The sequence below is a fragment of the Protopterus annectens genome, chromosome 6.part0 (assembly GCF_019279795.1).
Source record: "Protopterus annectens isolate FY-2018-M chromosome 6.part0, PAN1.0, whole genome shotgun sequence".
NCBI lineage: Eukaryota > Metazoa > Chordata > Ceratodontiformes > Protopteridae > Protopterus > Protopterus annectens.
In genome coordinates, this window is record NC_056737.1 from 1,070,312,394 (window position 1) to 1,070,330,148 (window position 17,755).

Sequence of the window (17,755 nt, forward strand, 5' to 3'; positions counted from 1 at the left end):
TATTGAAAATGCTGAAAGGCAGGAAAGTTTTAGTGTCATACTGTTTTGAAATGCAGGAACAGCCTGTAGCGCAAACATCCTAAACTAGTAAATCTTATTATGTACTTTTGAGTACTACCTCTTTAAACTAATAACGGTTTATGGGAACTTCATGTACTTTAAATATTATCAGCTCCTACACCAGCACCCGGCCACTGCGACCATCCATTAGACTCCTAGTTCAAACATACAAATCCAGCTACTCATCTGGGGACGCTCTGTTTGCCAACTCTTTTGGAAAAACATGGAACAGACTCCCAGATGACTTGACCCTAGAACCTTCACTAACTCAGTTCAAAAACAAATTCAAGAAATACTTCAAAACTCATTGGTTATGTCCTTGCACTAACCCTGACTAGTGACCTTTCTATTTCTTAGGTGCCTTACCTTTAACTACTTCTAACTTTTTTCTACCACTCCATTTCAGGAAGGGTCAATTGTATAACTGCTGCTCAATGTGTCTTAAACCTGAATGTAATGTTATGTATATATAAATTTGAAAATAATGTTATGTTTTGTAAAGTGTTTTATAATAAGTTAGTACTATATGTGCTAAATGCTGGTATTGCTTATGACTGCAATCTGCTTGAAACTAGCATTTACTAAATGTTCAATGTGTATTATTATCTTGGAGGTTTTCTCCCCGGGCCACTGCTGAAAATGGACATATATCCAGTCGGACTATCCCAGTCAACAAATGTAAAATAAATAAGTAAATACATTTTTCTTAAGTTTCTTTTCCAGTAATGAACACATGCCTTGAAGTTCATTTGGAGGTTTTGGTGCAGACATTCGACTTTTTGATATATAGAGGTCTCGATGAACTGGTCTCGATAAAATGAGATTCGATGTTGTGTTCTCTCGATACAATGAAGTAGACCCACATACATATATATATATATATATATATATATATATATATATATATATATATATATATATATATATATATATATATATATATATATATATATATATATATATATCTATATAGATATATATATGGGTCGAGTGGCATTCGAAAGACATGCGTGAATGGGTGTGCCTTCGTTGAAGGTTGGGCTTCGAGCTGGCAACTCAGCACCATGAAAATCTACTGCCAATTATTAGCGGACCGGGACCCCTAACTGGGAAAAGCCGAAAGACAACAACAATATATATATATATATATATATATATATATATATATATATATATATATATATATATATTTTTTTTTTACACATATACATAGTTCAGTATGAAAGTATTGTTAATGATCTTACCTCCAGAAAGTCCCAACTTAAAAGGTTCAGGGGTAAAGAAACAATGTAGGAGCAATAATAAACGGCCGATATAATACAAGAGCATGTCAGATGTACACATAGTTTTACAGGAGTCTTATACTCATATTTAACATATACCAACATTCAATCACACCACAGAAGGTCCAGTCTGAACATCACAGTATGCAACATGACACAGCCTCAAAAGGAGATGAGGAATACAGGAATTACTAAAGTATACCAGAAATTAGTTGCATCTCTAGGAAGAAGGCAAATATTTCTGCTAGTTATGGCTTCTTGATGATACTGAGCATCGTCAAAGCTGGCATGAAATTTGTCATTTGGCAGAAGTAATAAAACTAGCAGTATTACAATGTTAAACTTGTATAACGATGTCTGTAGAGAGAAATACAGATAATGACTACAAGGAAACCAAATGTCAAGCAAAACCTTTCTGCATTCTTTAAGGAGCCATGTGCTAAGCAGAAGAAATGACCATCTATGCATGCCGGGCTGGATTCCAGATGAAATGCTTAGTGGTGTGGCAGGACAATACAAGGAAAAGCATTATTTTTCAGACACCAAAAAAAAAAAACAATGTTGTATAAATGGAAGAGATGGAGAATAAAAGTAACAACTTCAGTGCCATGAAAGATGAGCAATATGACAAGCACCATGTGAGTGGGAAGAAATAAAGGAGAAATCCAATGACTAGAAAAACACAACAATACAGACAGTAAGCAGAGCCCTAGACAGTGACAAACACAAATGGGAAAAAGAGCCAAATGTTAAGAAAACAGCAGTACAATACAGAAACAATTGTGAATGAAAAGGCCATTGTCCTGATACAGACAAGAGAAGGACGATCATTCTGGACAACAACATTAGGAATGATGTTCACGTTGAAAAAGGCTGGTGACTATTCACCTTAAATGCAAGATCTCTCTATAGTACCATAATTCACAATGGTGAATTTGAGGTTACTGAATGTTGGTTTGAACAGTATCAATGGTAAATGCCACAGTTTTGAAAGGTTCTTCCAGAAGTAACTAGATATATGTAAAGCAAGATTTTAATTTAGAGTTAAAATACTATTTATAGTTGCAAGAAACTAGCCTCTTTATGGGTTATAAGGAACATGTGTATATTTGTTATACATTATGTACTAATTTTTTAGCTTCCATGAAAATGTGACAATTATCTAGATGACTACTGGCATAGAAAGGAATAGATTATTGCTATGATTTTTTGGACACTTGTCTAAGAGCAAATGTAGTATAGTAAAAGTCTTTTTATTTGAAAAATAATATTTGTTTTACAATTTACAGTTTAATCATATATTTTTGACAATAGATCATCTAGAAGTTAATGTGAGGGGTGATATATGCTAAAGCTACAAATCACTCACAAAACCAGCCTTAATGGAACTATTACATATTCATAAGACAAACTGCATAAGCGTGACTCGATCTAGGGATCTACACCTAGATTGTAACATGAACGAAGCATGCTGGAGAATCAGATATGTGTTTCACAGATTGTCCCTTCTGCGGAAGAGGCTTCCTATTCATGTAAAACAGACCCCTTCCCTGACCATCTTCAAATGCAGTTTGGATCAATGGAATGGGAATCATGCATTCACTCCTGGGGTGTCACCCATGTCCTTTATGGATAGGGGCAGTCTGTAAAATACTCAGACACAAACCTTAGCCATCCTCTAGTCCTTAGAGAGTGAATGTAAGGTAACATTCGGGTAATAATGGCTAGGCTGGTAGGGGCTCTTAAGCCGTTAGCCCAGTAATCACCTATGACCCTATAACCAGCACCTCAGACAGCAAAATTATGATTTGCCTAATACTGCAAACCATCTTTTTAACAGCTACTTATTACAAGTTGAAAGCTACCACCCTCACTTTACGATACATAGTTTATCAAAATTGCAGTTTTTAAGAATCAAATACCTTTGTTTTGAACCTCAGTCACAGGCTTAACATATTGTTGTTAACATGAATGAGGTAGAACAAATACAGTAGGATGGGTTTTTTTGTCATGCCATAAAGATAGGTGCAAACATTGTAGCTTTTCACTTAGATTTGTGACCACATATGGGAGTGACATTTTTAACAGTATATAGGCTAGTAATAAACACTGACATAGCTTAATGCAGGAAAACAGGCTAAGATCAACGTCTCTTACATGCCTGCATGTAGAAATGAAAACTGAACTACAGGATTTTAATAACTACAAATGCTATCCCTAGACAAGTTTTGCTTGATATACAAGTGACATTCTTGCTGGCTACATCACTTTTGTAAATTGCATGCACCAGTCTCATATAAAAATGAAGAGCCCACCTGTGTTATTGTCATTACCCCCCCCCCCCTCTTCAGACAACTTTTGCTTGCATTTTGACTGAGAACATTATAGTGCTGAATAGAGCTGGTGAGCATTTTATTCCGGGAAAACTTGATGAGCTGTTATGATCCAAATATCTCAACATTTAAGTAAAGTTAAGCTAAAGTAAAAATGCATTGTTTACACAGTTAGAAAGATCCATCTGTTGTTGTTGCCTTTTGGCTTTTCCCGGTTAGGGATCGCCACCTCGGAACTCCGGTCCGCTAATGATTGGCAGTAGATTTTGACAAACGCCGAGGTGCCAGCTCGACGTTCAACCTTCAATGAAGGCACGCCCATTTATGCATGTCTTTTGAACGCCCACCCAACCACGGGGAGGACATGCAGACTCCATACAGAAGGCACTCCCCGCACTCCAGCCGAGAATCGAACGGGAGAACCTCTTGCTGTGAGGCAACAACAAAACATCCATCTGTTGATTTTCTTAATATCTATCCGGCACAATGAATAAAAGAAGCTTATAATTACAAAATGGAAAGTTAGTTATATTATAAAGAGTATGATAATAGTGCCATAAATAACTACAGATAACTGCAAAGTAAACAAACAAGTGAATAAGTTAATTAATAGAGTGCCTTTCTTGTAGAAAGGCTGCACCCCTCTCAAGACAGAGGAATTAACATTAGCAATAGCTGACGTCAGAAGAAGGCACAGTTGTGTAACTTCTAAATTCCCATAACAGTAGCTATAACAATTCCTTCACTGCTGCAGTAGCCGCCCCCCAAGCACAAACACTCACTCTCTGGCTGCTGAGGGGCTGTACCCATTTTGAAGGGAAGCCTATCAGCAACCAGAGGCAGGTAAATCTTCAGAATTTTACAACCACGAGAAAGAAAGGTAGATTCATCATGAGACAACAACCAGCGATCATTAATCAACAATCAGCATAAAAATCATCCAAAGAACCATGACAAATGAGTTTGTGCCCCACCTCAACTAGCTACAAGGGTAGATGTTTGTGGCTACTGTAGCAGTGAAGAAATTCCAACATCTACCACTGTGGGACAACTGTACTATGTTCTTTATTCTCACTGCTGCAGTAGCCTCAGATTCACAAAGCTTTCCCTACCTGGGACAAGGAAGGAGAAGGGTCCTAGTAAAGTCTGCCCTGGACCTACAGAAGGAAGCCAATTTGCAGTGCTTTGTTAAGGTATGAAGGGAGGGCAAAGTTTCTGCCTCTAGAATACTTTGAGTCATCCAACCTTTTCCATTATATAACTGAACAGGATAAGTCCCTGGTAGAATGTCTATCAATTTTGCCTGGAAAAGTTATACCACGGTGGGAATAGTTAATAACAACAGCAAAGGACAATGATCTGGATAGAGTCATTTTAGAAACAGGAAAATACGGGTAGGAGATAAGTGCAGACAGCAAATACAAACTGTTGTGAAGATAAATAAAATTTATTTAAGCGCTTTTTGTCAGCCTCCAATGCTGACTTCTTCAGTCTGCACTTATCTCCTACCCGTATTTTCCTGTTACTGGTTTTGTGTAGCCTGTTTGTGGTGTAGAGTCATTTTAGACTTGGATTGACCTTTCTTAGTCCTATGATTGGAAATGAACAGCTGCTTAGCTTTCCTAAAGGACTTGGTTATGTCAAGGTAGTACCTGAGCTGCCTGTGCACATCTAAGGTATGAAGAATCTGTTCTCCCTTGTTTTTTTGGCTCTGGGAAAAAATTGAGAAATTGATGGCTTGATTCAAGGTAAAATCAGAAATAACCTTAGGCATGAATGAAGGATTTGTGCATAATGCAACACTACCCTGTAGAAAACTGGATAGGTTCACCCACCATAAGAGCTTGCAACTCAGAATTTCATCTTAAAAATATTAGAGCAACAAGTAAAACAATTATCCAAGTAATGACCCACAAGTCAGCCTGAAAAGCTGTTTCGAATGGAGCTAAGTATTTTGTTTCTAGAACAAAATGAAATTCCAAGGATTGTGTATATTTATTATAGATAATATACAAATGTTTAGCTTCCATGAAAATGTGAATAATCTAGATGATTACTGGCACAGAAAGGAATAGTTTAAGATTATCATTTTTCCAACATTTGCTTATGAGGAAGTCTTTTGCAATATTCCTTTCAGAAACTGACACGTACATAGAAGAAACAGGTGAATCCATGAGGAGACAAACTGAGATGGCTGCAAAATGCACCTTAATGGAAGCATACAACAAGCCATCATTAAGTAGCTCACACAAATATTTGAGAACCGGAGGTGCTACTTCCCATTCAGGATCCCTGTGACTGGCAATGTACCAACTAGCAAATCTTTTCTATTTGACAACATAAGACTTACAAGTTGCAGGTTTTCTTGCTTCCTTTAGCACCTGCTTCAGTATCTTCTGAAAAGGGTGCCTAAAAGATATTAAAACTGAACCATCCTGGCCATCAGTTATAGTTGATTAAGGAAGGGGACTATCAAACCCCCCCTTGACATGTGTAAGAAGACCCAGTCAGTGAGGAAGCTTGGGAAATTGCCCTTGGCCAATTCCACAGGAAGAAAAAAAACAATTTTGCTTGGGCCAAAAGGAAATCATGAATCTGATTTTTGGTAATTCTTTCTAACTATTTAGAAGTACCTTGGAAAGCATGGGAAAGGGTGGAAAAATCATACAGGCACATTCCTTACCAAGGGAATGATAGTGCATCTGTTCTCTATGCTTGCCTGCAAGGATGTCTCAAATAGAATATTTCTAGTTGTCTGTTTTATAAGGAGGCAAAAAGATCTAATTGAAGTGGTTCTCACATCTGGATCAAGTCTTGGATCATGGCTGCAGTGAGTTTCCACTTGTGAGGGTCTGTCTGTCTGCCACAATGTTTCGCTCTGCCAGAATGTAGGAGGCCTAAAGAGTCAGAGTATGCTGAAGAGCCAACTCCCGACCCATCATTGCCAACCAGCAAAGACAGTATGACCTTGTTCCCCTTGTTTGTTGAGATACCACATCACTGCAATGATATATGTAACCACCTGTAAAGGTCTCAAAGCCATTAGATGCTGTAGAGTTTTCAAAGCATGAATCGCTGCTAGCATTTTATTGATGTTTATGTACTTTGGCCTATCTGAAGCATTCCACCGGCCTTGCACTTCTGCTCTCACGGAAACTGCATCCCAACCATAATATGAAGTGTCTGGACAGACTGAACTGGGTTAGAAGAGAGAGAAAGGGAATCCTAGATTGAGAGCTATTTAATCCTTCCACCTCTGCAGTTCTCACCATAGAAACTCCAGCATGGACATCTGAAATTCCAACAGATGCAGGAGAGCGGTCTAAGAATTTATTTTAGATACCATTGGAGCTTTCTCATGCGTAATCTGGCAAGTGGTAGCATGATGATTATGGATGTCATCAGGCCTCGAATCCTTAGAAATTCTCTTGCAGGAGCCTGAAGCTGTTGCAAACAAACTTAGAAAGATTTGTTGGTATGTTATTACCTTTCTTTTGGAAGAAAGGCCTTTGCCTTGCGTGTATCTATCAGACACCCCAAAAAGACAATTTTGTGAGTGTGTGTGTGTGTGTGTGTGTGTGTGTGTGTGTGTGTGTGTGAGAGACAAGACTTATAGATTCAAGTAAAATCCCCGATTTGGCAGGAGGCTGGACACCTTTGTTAAGAACACCAAACTTCTGGGAGAAGACTGCAGAAATAAGCAAGTCTAAATATGGAAAAAATGTGGATGCCCTGCAATCTATTGCAGTAAGCCACCACTGTGGCTAGGCACATTGTGAAAACCTGAAGTGCAGTGGAGAGCCCAGACAGTAAAGAAGAGTACTGAAAACATGATCCAGATACAGCAAACCTTAGAAAGTTCTTGAAACTGTGAGAAACAGGCATGTGATGGTAAGCAACGTTGAGATTCAGAGTTGCCATAAGACAATGGCCTGTAAATAGTGCAAGCACTGACTGTAGGGTCAACATTTTTAATTTTGGAAATCTCACAAAAAGATAGCTCTAAGACAGGTCTCCAAGCATATTCCTTCTTTAGTACCTTTGCCCATGTGATGTGTAGGTACTGGTTCTGTGACCCATATTTCTAACATATGTTGTAGCACTGGTGGAAACAGGTCTGTCTGGTCTGGTGGATGTAAGGGGGAGGATTTCCATGAAAACACAGTCCACCACTGCCAAGCGAATTCTCCCTGAATCACCTTCTACACCAGTCTGTATGAAACTGCCTGACCCCAGGGTAAGGGGTTGAGGTTCAGCTGGTGTGAGAAAAGTAGGGAAATTGGGGTAGGAGGTGTGGGTAAGGAGCTCTGATTGCTGCCATAGTCATTCATTAGCTGGACCTTGACTCTGTTTGGGAAAGTTACTTCCTTTATCTGATTTGGAAGAGTTGTCCTCCTGCATTTGCTTTTGGGGGGCCTGCTTGTTGTTAGGCTGGGATTTCTGTTTGCTCTGCTCTAGTTGAAGTTGCCCAGTATGAGAGAGTTAGGTTGGACCCTAATATTCTCCAGGGTGCTTAGGAACATGGAGTGTGAGTCTTGGGACATGGTTGGGGAACTATAACAGGCTACAATCTGAATCACTGTCTTACCCAATGCTAACTGCACCTGAATTATCTCTGATGCGTTAAGTTGGGTTACCAGTCTGGAGGTGTGTGCATCCTGTATGAATATGGAAACACCACCGCCTTTGGAGCTTCAGTCCAAGTTCTGGGTCCAAAAGGTATGGAATGAGTTATAGCCTGGTAGTGCAGTGGTGCTTTCTGCTGCCTTGGCCCAGGTCTCTGTTACAGCACAAATGTCGATGTTCTCCATTTTAAGGAGTGCTTCAAGCAAGTGCATTTTGAGAATTAGACTTCTAGCATTGAGCAGCATGACCTTCAGATTGCATTTGTTTGTAGCTGTTACAGTGGTAATTTGGTCTTCAGAACACCACTTAAAAAAGGCACTATAGGGGTGGCAAGAGCCTTGGCCAGTATCTGGAAGCCCAGGGGTGACAGAGGTAGGCCATCTCTGGAAAAGCATTGAGGTCTGTCAGTCATGTCATCCCAGGCAGACAGATACTGGATCCTCTTAGAATGACACCAGAAACTTAGCCAATTGTTGAAATCAATAATTTTCTGCTTGTACTGTGGTATTATTCTGGGTGATGGTAGGATGTTGCTCAGGGCTAGGGTCATACCCGCCTGGGCTATATAATCAAAGAGCTCCTCCATGTCTATTTTCATGTAGTTCAGGGAAGTACGTCTCAGGCCATTCACACCCACATGTACAATGACAGAGTCACATTTGTACCTGTTGTTAAGGGACCTGAGTGCATGCGTTATGTGGCAGATCCTGACACCTGAAAGGCAGCTGACTGTTACTTTCTCCTTATTCAGCCTAGTGAGTGGGACATCATTGTGCCTCACTAGCAAGTCACATATGACTAATGTGCTGGGCATGGTGTTTTGCCTTAGGGGCTTTGGTTGAGTGACACACTGTTTAGGAAAGTTATGTGTCTCGTGATTAGTGTTGTGTTGTGGTGGTTGGGTGCAGTTCTGCCTTGGAGGTCTCTACTGTTTGGGTAGATTTTTATTAAGAGCCTCCATGAAGGTGGGTGTGTGGTTTATGTTTTTATGTGAAGGCAGTGCTGGTGTGTGTTCTGGAGGGCTATGTGTTCCATGTGATGTGGTGCAAGTTTTGACCTTCTCCTCTTGACCAGCTGTTCTGGTCTTGGATGGAGAGTGTGTGACTTCAAATTTAGATATATAAGTGCATATCTCGCAAGTCTGAGTGTTGGGAGGTCAGAGGAGAGAATTATCGGTGTACATGAGGCAGTTGCTACAATGCCTCAGGATGCCCAACTTCACCAGGTTAATAGGAGAAAGAACAGGGAACTGACCTTTAGACATGCCTGGAGGGGTGGGCATTAATAATAAGTACTGAAGCTGTTTCCTTGTAGAACATTTAATGTTGGTAGCACTTTTGTGTGCTACAATAATTGCTATAAGAAGTCTGGTATGGTAAAGTGCTAGACTAATAAGCTAGTAAAAGTGCAGGAGAGGAGAGAACTAGCAGATCTAAGGGAAAAATTGAAGAGCAGACTTTGGCACCTCTCAGAAGCTTACAAACAGCTTTTCTTTTGTCAGTAATTCACTTTAACACAAATTACACAGAGTCAAACACTTATCTGACATTTACACATTCCACATGAATTCACACACATGCCTGTAAAATGTAAGCCATCTTTTCTGAATTTCATTCTAAACTCTGAATTGCACTGCAAACCTCCATGTTACTGCTTCTAGCATGGTCTTGGAATGTGCCACATTCTTCACACTGCAGCATGGTCTTGGAATGTGCCACATTCACACTGCAGCATGGTCTTGGAATGTGCCACATTCTTAACACTGCAGCATGGTCTTGGAATGTGCCACATTCTTCACACCGCAGCAAGGTCTTGGAATGTGCCACATTCTTCACAGTGCAGCATGGTCTTGGAATGTGCCACATTCCTCACACTGCAGCATGGTCTTGGAATGTGCCACATTCTTCACACTGCAGCATGGTCTTGGAATGTGCCACATTCTTCACACTGCAGCATGGTCTTGGAATGTGCCACATTCTTCACACTGCAGCATGGTCTTGGAATGTGCCACATTCTTCACACTGCAGCATGGTCTTGGAATGTGCCACATTCCTCACACTGCAGCATGGTCTTGGAATGTGCCCCATTCTTCACAGTGCAGCATGGTCTTGGAATGTGCCACATTCTTCACACTGCAGCATGGTCTTGGAATGTGCCACATTCTTCACACTGCAGCATGGTCTTGGAATGTGCCACATTCCTCACACTGCAGCATGGTCTTGGAATGTGCGACATTCCTCACACTGCAGCATGGTCTTGGAATGTGCCACATTCCTCACACTGCAGCATGGTCTTGGAATGTGCCACATTCCTCACACTGCAGCATGGTCTTGGAATGTGCCACATTCTTCACACTGCAGCATGGTCTTGGAATGTGCCACATTCTTCACAGTGCAGCAAGGTCTTGGAATGTGCCACATTCTTCACAGTGCAGCATGGTCTTGGAATGTGCCACATTCCTCACACTGCAGCATGGTCTTGGAATGTGCCACATTCTTCCAATATCTGTGCATTTTCCTGATCATTTCCTTCCCTTCCTCAGTATGACACTACTACCAGGGAATTAACTGATACCTTCAGGATGCAGTGGCTGCAATACCAGGAAGTCATTTAGGTTGGTTAAGATTGAAGGAGGTCACTTGCATGTGATCAGGGAGTACTTTTCACCGCAATCAGCAAAGGGCATGATAGCAGTTACACACGTTTTTAAACCTCTTAAGGATTAGTGGTGTGGTACAGTAGAACCATGACCGAAAGAAGAACCAATCAATGTACTCCACAGCAGAATGAAATGTTTTGTGTCTTGGGAAAAAACACTCTGAAAACAAAAATGCAAACAGCACAGAAACTTCAACCCCAAGAATCAGTACACACTTCCTACAGTTACCTGCATTATGAGGGTATGTATAGTTGGGTCTACTTATCTTGTCTGAAAACATACTTCTTCAAACAAGAGAAACCTGAGACCCACTTTCGCAAAAATCAGTTTACCGCAGCACAGTACAGTGGAGATTATTTATTTATTTATTTAACATCTGCTTAGTGGGAAAGTCCGACTTGGAATGAAGCCAATTTTTAGCAGAGGCCCGGGGAGAAACACTCCAGATGCATGTCTTTGTAACATGGGAGGAAACAGGAGTAGGCAGAGAAAACCCACACGAATGCAGGGAGGACATGCAGACTCCGCACAGAAGGTACTCCAGCTGAGAATCGAACCGGAGAACCTCTTGCTGTGAGGTGACAATGCTACCCGCTGCACCATTGTGCCGTCCTGTGCGGATTAGGAAATATACCTCTCCCCCCACTTTAGGGCAATCTCAGAGTTAGTATATCTAAGTATCAAGGGGGTGTTTGACACAGCCCCCCACATGGGGGGTGCAGGGGGGCTTGCTCCCTGCAAAAATGTTTTTCACTTTGCCGGACCTCCGCTACTTATGTATACTAACTCCGGGACTGTACTACAGTGGGGAAAAGGTATATTTTCTTATCCCCACTGTACCATGTTTCAGTAAACTGATTTTCGTGAAAGGACACTTTCGCTAAAGTGGGTCTCAGGTTTCTCTTGTTCGAAGATGTGTGTCTTCGAACAAGAGAAGTAGACCCATATAGTGGGTTACAGTGTTCTCTAGCAATTACTCATATCTCATATTACTACTGTCCTTTGGACACTCGTTTCTATATTGCAGCTACTTTTCTGTTCTCTTTTTAACATTCAGTATGACTGCCAATAAGGTAAACAAATAATTTGTACTACGAAATTTGGTGGTTCTTCTGTGGTTCAAGGTTTTACTAAAGTACAGCACTGATTTCCAACAGGGGTGATGCACCCATGTGTGCAATGCCAGTTTATTTTTAATTACTCAATTATGTTTTGAAAACTGGGACATCCAAATGGGTCATGGTCCATTTTTATTGAATACTGGGAGCGAAAAACACCAACAAACAATAATTTACACAGCATACAGACAAAGCTGTACAAATAATGCTGCAGTCAATGAAGGATACTGAATAGCTTGACATTAGGTTGGCGTTTGGTTATCCACGCTTAAAGAAACATACTGACTATTAGAACCATAGTTGTTACCTTTGTTCAGTGTAAGGACAAACTCTTGGGCTGTGTGAACCACTTCATGGGTTATGGGTATATTTTACACAACATTCTGTATTAAAGAGACAATACTTATATTCAACATGTGATTGTTTTTCCACGCTACATCCATTTTGTCAAAGTACACCTAAATTAGGAATTTATTTTATGTTGTCTTTCATTTTTGATATATTTTGTCATAAAGCAAACCGACATCTGCAGTACATCATAAATTCCAAGGTCATATTTCAGTGATTAGCACACTGTTCCCCAACAGGAGTGAAATACTGTAAATGTGTTTCCTGCTTAGATCTTTGATGGCCTTTGCTGACTGTACTGTCAAACCCTCTTGGCACCAAGACATTTCTGCTTCAGGAAAAATCTGAATTATTTCCAGGGAATATGTACTTCCATACTGCTCTACAGTTTGGGATGCATACACTAGGCTACTTTATATTTATCTACTTTGAATATCCAAGCACGTCCTGTAAATTTAATTGGAAAACTAGCAAGATAAAGCAAATTAAGCATGTGTTATAAATGTCAAGAAGTTAATAAGGATGACTGAATGAATGCAAAATGTATTTGCTTTGCAAGGTTTTCCAGTATGATGTATAACCTTCCTTAATATGATTTAATTGTAGCACAGAATGATAACTGTAGGAGGTCCTTCTCAAGACAAGTTTACCTATCATGTATATTGAAAGATAATCTGACCACTCCCAAGCTAAACCATGAATGCCTGCATACATCCACTATGTAGTGCTTCTCTGACTTGTGGTTAAGGAGTTGTCTTCTCATGACAGTATAGAAGCAGCACAATTGCGCAGACTTTGGAGTACCTACTGGGCAGAACATGGAGTACCTGATATGCTGAACAACCCCGCATAAAAGTAAATTGCACAGCTGTAAATTATAGAGTTCCACCTTCTCGAATAAAACCTAAAAACATTTTTTTTCGAAGCAGAGAAGCCCCTCTCCAAAAATTCCCCTATTTAGTGGAGACTCTATTCCCATCTCCTTTACTTAAATATACTTACTTCATGGTTGTACTGCCACTGGGAAAGGAAGGTACCCTAACATGGCAAACAGAATACTCAGACTTTTTTTTTTTGCTCCCCTCTTCCACTGCTGATCATTATACAGTCCCAGCCCCCAGAACCTTTCCATAACAGGTCTGCCAGCTGCTGACCCCCCCCCCCCAGACAATTAATCCGGTGTATACTGCTGTGGCCAATCATGGAGCAAGGCATCCGGGAGCTTGACTCCTTTGTTCATCTGTTCTGGGGGTGTTACTTATCCTCTACCTATCTATATGCAAGCCTATGGTTTTGCCTGGGGGGCATGCAATGGAGATATGAGGAGTATCATCCAGCCTCCGCAGCAGCTCAGCCAGGTCTCCACCTTTTTAACCCCTCTTTGTAGGCACACTGGCCATGTGCTGTCTCCAGCGTCCACCAGGAGGGATGCACACTCTGGCGCTCATGGACCTGCCCAACCAACCCTGGGATGGTAACGCCCATCCTCCCTTGCCACTCCATCAGTAACCTAAGCTGCTAATCAAAGCTGGGTCACTTGGGTTGTAGTCAGGACTTTATCCCTCTATGCCAATGGAGCAGCTTGCAGTTTGAGTACTTTAGTAGCAAAAACTGTCAGGGGAAACAAAGATGAAAGAAATGGAATCGGGGTTTGTTTTCAACAAATAAGTCAACCATGGACTAGGAAACCATGAAGAACACTGAGCGCCTGATGTTTAGACGAACATGAAGTACCTGATATGTATGATATGAAGTATTTGGTATGTAGAATACAGAGTCTCTCATGTGTAGAAAGTATAGTTGCATCACTCCTGCTTACCTGTAACAGTAGATGTTCAAATTCCTTACTGCCTCCGTGGCATTTTGGCTTATCTGCCAAGGTAATCAATGCTAGCCACATTTTAAAAGCACAGACTCCCCCTTCCGCCTTCCTGTGACAGCTGAGTGGTTGAATTTATCCTGAAAGGGAAGCCTCCAGCTGTTACAGGAAGTGTATGTTCAGGATTTCATGGCTCCACAAAGGAGGACAGGCTAGTACCTTAAGTTAGAATCATCTAGCAAGTGTACATTTGCAGCCAAGCACAATACCATACAGAAAACAAATTTATTTATTTATTTGACATTTGTTGACTGGGAAAGTCTGACTGAGCTAAAGCCCTTTTTCAGTGGAGGCCCGAGGAGAAAAGCTCCACATGACCACAGAGTACATTCTACAAAATTAAAATCAAATAAATTGATTCCTACATACTGTTGTTACATTTATCGCATGTATAGTTCAACACATTAGTTAAATCTTAAAATCATCTTACAAAGTTCAAGACATTACATTTACAACTGTATAATTTGTACAGAGTGTAGAAATTGATTTTTTGTTGTTATATAAGTAAAGAATGAACTGAGGAGGGGAATGAAGTTAAAAAAAATGTTAAGTGAGGGAGAGTTAAAAGGAGTCTTTGGGAGCAGTAGGTGTTAGTAGGAAAGGGTTTGGGGGTGCTAGGGTAAGTATTTACTGTTCAGTAACATAGTGAAATTCATGGGGGGGGGGTTACAGTGGCAAGTCCAGGAGTTTTGCAGGTGTTCTTTGCGTGCTTTTTTTTGAATTCCAGTGTGTGAGGTATTGTACGTATAGCCAGGGGGAGTTTGTTCCACTTTAGGGCAGTGGTGATCTTTTAGGTTTGTATATTTCTAGAAATAGTTAACAGGAGCTCCTGAGGTTTCCAGTAAGAGTATGGAGAGAAAGATGTGTGAACAGATGGTACAGCAAGAGTAGGAATCATTAAGGATGTTGTGAATGACAACCAGTTATGAGGATAGAAGTTGGTGTGGGAATTCTAACCAATTTAGAGCCTTGAGGCTGTGGCAGTGATGAGCGAGATATGTTTGGTTTGTTGCAAACCTGGCAGTTTCATTGTAGGTGATTTCAAGTTTGCTTAGTAGGCCTGTTTGGAAGTTGGTTAGTATTTGTGAGCTGTAGAGAAGACTGGGTAGGAGGTAGACATGAGCAAGGGCTGAATGCGAGTCTTTTGTAAAAATGTTATTATTTCTATAGAGATCAAGTTTTTGATGTTTTTTTAATACAGTGTTGAACATGTAGGTTGAATTTTAGTTGATTATCTATTATGACTTGTTGTTTGTCTTTCGGCTTTTTCCCGGTTAGGGGTCGCCACAGCGGAACACTGGTCCGCTAATGATTGGCAGCAGATTTTCACGAACGCCGAGGTGCCAGCTCGATGTACAACCTTCAACGAAGGCATGCCCATTTACACATGTCTTTCAAACACCAAACAACAACATCTATTATGACTCCAAGAAGTTTGTAATGATTTCGACATTAATAGGAGTGCTGCTAAGTGAAGTTATGGTGAAGTTGGGTTTATGGTGACTGAGTGATTTTTTTGAGAAATAGCAGGAGTTTGGTCTTTTTGGGATTCAGAATTAGTTGGTTATTTGTTAGCCATTTTTCAACTGATATGAAGGAGTTTTGAGTAAGAGTGTGAAGCTCAGAGAGTGTACAGGAAGTAGAGATGATGGTAAAGTCGTCTGCATGTTGAATGAGGGTAGACTGTGGACAGGATGCAAACAGAAGATTAGTGAAGATGTCGAACAGTAGTGGGCCAAGGATAGAGCCTTAAGGGATGCCCATCTTGATCGTGAGGAAGGGAGAGAGTGCAGAGTGCCATTTGACAGACTGTTGTCTGTTGGAAAGGTAGCTCGAAAACCAGTTGAGAGTGGAGGTAGAGGGGTTAAGGTTGGTGTGTTTAGAGAGGAGTTTGGTGTGGGAGACTGTATCAAAGGCTTTAGAGAGATTGAAGAAGAGACAGGAGGCAAGTTTGTTGTTGTCTCTAGCCTGGGATAAAGTGTGGGTAAAGGAGATGAGTGCGGCTGAGGTACTGTGGTTGGGACAGTAACCATGTTGGGCAGGGGTGAGAAGGTTTTTTCTGGAGTAGGTAGTTTAGTATTTGTGTGTGAACATATTTTTTCTAATATTGCTGATGGGGAGAGTAGGGTGACAGGTTGTTAGTTAGGTAGTTCAGTGGAATTACCTCCTTTGTGAATGGGTATGGTGTAAATTTTTTTTCCAAAGTGAGGGGACTGTGGATTCAAATATTGACCTTTTTATTAGGATGGAAATGGGGTGAGCAATGGAGCTTCCCGCTAGCTTAAGGTAGAGTGGGGGAAGTTTGTCGGTGGAGGGGGAGCAGGGTTTGAGCTTGGATAGGAGCCATTTGATGTAGTTAGTGGCCACAGATTTGAAGGAGAAGTTATTAGGGTTAGATGTGGTGTGAGTGGAGTTAGGAGAGTTGGATGTAGGTATAAGTTTGCTTATGGAGTCAATGAGGTAAGAATTTAAAATGGTAGCTGTTTTCAGGTGTGTATTGTTAGGACAAGGGTTGGGTGTTGAGGGGTTTCCTGGGTGGAGGATTTGATTTATACAATCCCAGAACTTTTGGGGGGTTTCGTTATGTGCTGTCTGGGTATTAAGGTATAATTTTTTTCTTTTTGCTGTTAAATTGTTTTTTAACCAAGTTTCTAAGTTCTTTATATGATTGAAGGTGGGCTGGTAATTTGGTTTTGATCCAGAATTTCCAGATATTATCTTGCTTGTGCATGAGAGTGCGTGTGGACTGAGTTAGCCAGGGAGAGATAAGGGATTTAAGTTGAACAGCACAGGGAAGGGCAAGGGCATTTAGGATATTTAGAAATATGGTGATGAATTCTTGGACTGCTTCATCCAAGGGTAGGTTTGAGAGAAAGGTGTTGTCTGTAGAGGACAGCATGCTGTTAAATGTGTCTGGGTTGAAATTTGAGCGTCTTTGACATTCTTTAAATTTGTGTGACCTATGGTGGTGAGTGGAAAATTTATGAATATAAATAGGTTTGTGCACTGATGGAGTTGAGAAGAGTTTGAGGGTAGTGGTATAGGTAAGGATTTGAGACAATTACCCACTCAATGAGGTACAGACAATGTTAATTTACTTGTCGAAGTGTGTGTGTGTGTGTGTGTGTGTGTGGGGGGGGGCAGCAATTAGTTGTATGAATCCATGTAACGTTAGGTAAGAGGTATCAGAGCAGGTGCAAATGGATGACCAGTCATTATTGACATCCCCTAGTGGTTTTGTTAGATATGTTCACTGTGAGCCAAGATACTGTTCGTTCTAATATGGGATTGTTCTCACCCAGAGGTATGTATATAGCAGTTATAGTTATGGTTTTGTGGTTGTTAAGTTTACAGTTTGCAATTAGGACTTCAGCTTGGTGAAAAGAGGAGGGTGGATTTGGAAGAGGTGACAGGTTGAGGTGTTCAGAGTATAAGACGGCTACTCCTAC

The 17,755-nt window shown here is 40.7% G+C and overlaps 1 protein-coding gene across 1 annotated transcript in view; it reads right to left on the reverse strand.

The window, feature by feature from the left end:
* EFCAB11 (EF-hand calcium binding domain 11) overlaps window positions 1-17,755 on the reverse strand; it is a 1,456,165-nt gene that overhangs the window by 352,923 nt on the left and 1,085,487 nt on the right. The gene's annotated exons all lie outside the window — the stretch shown is intronic.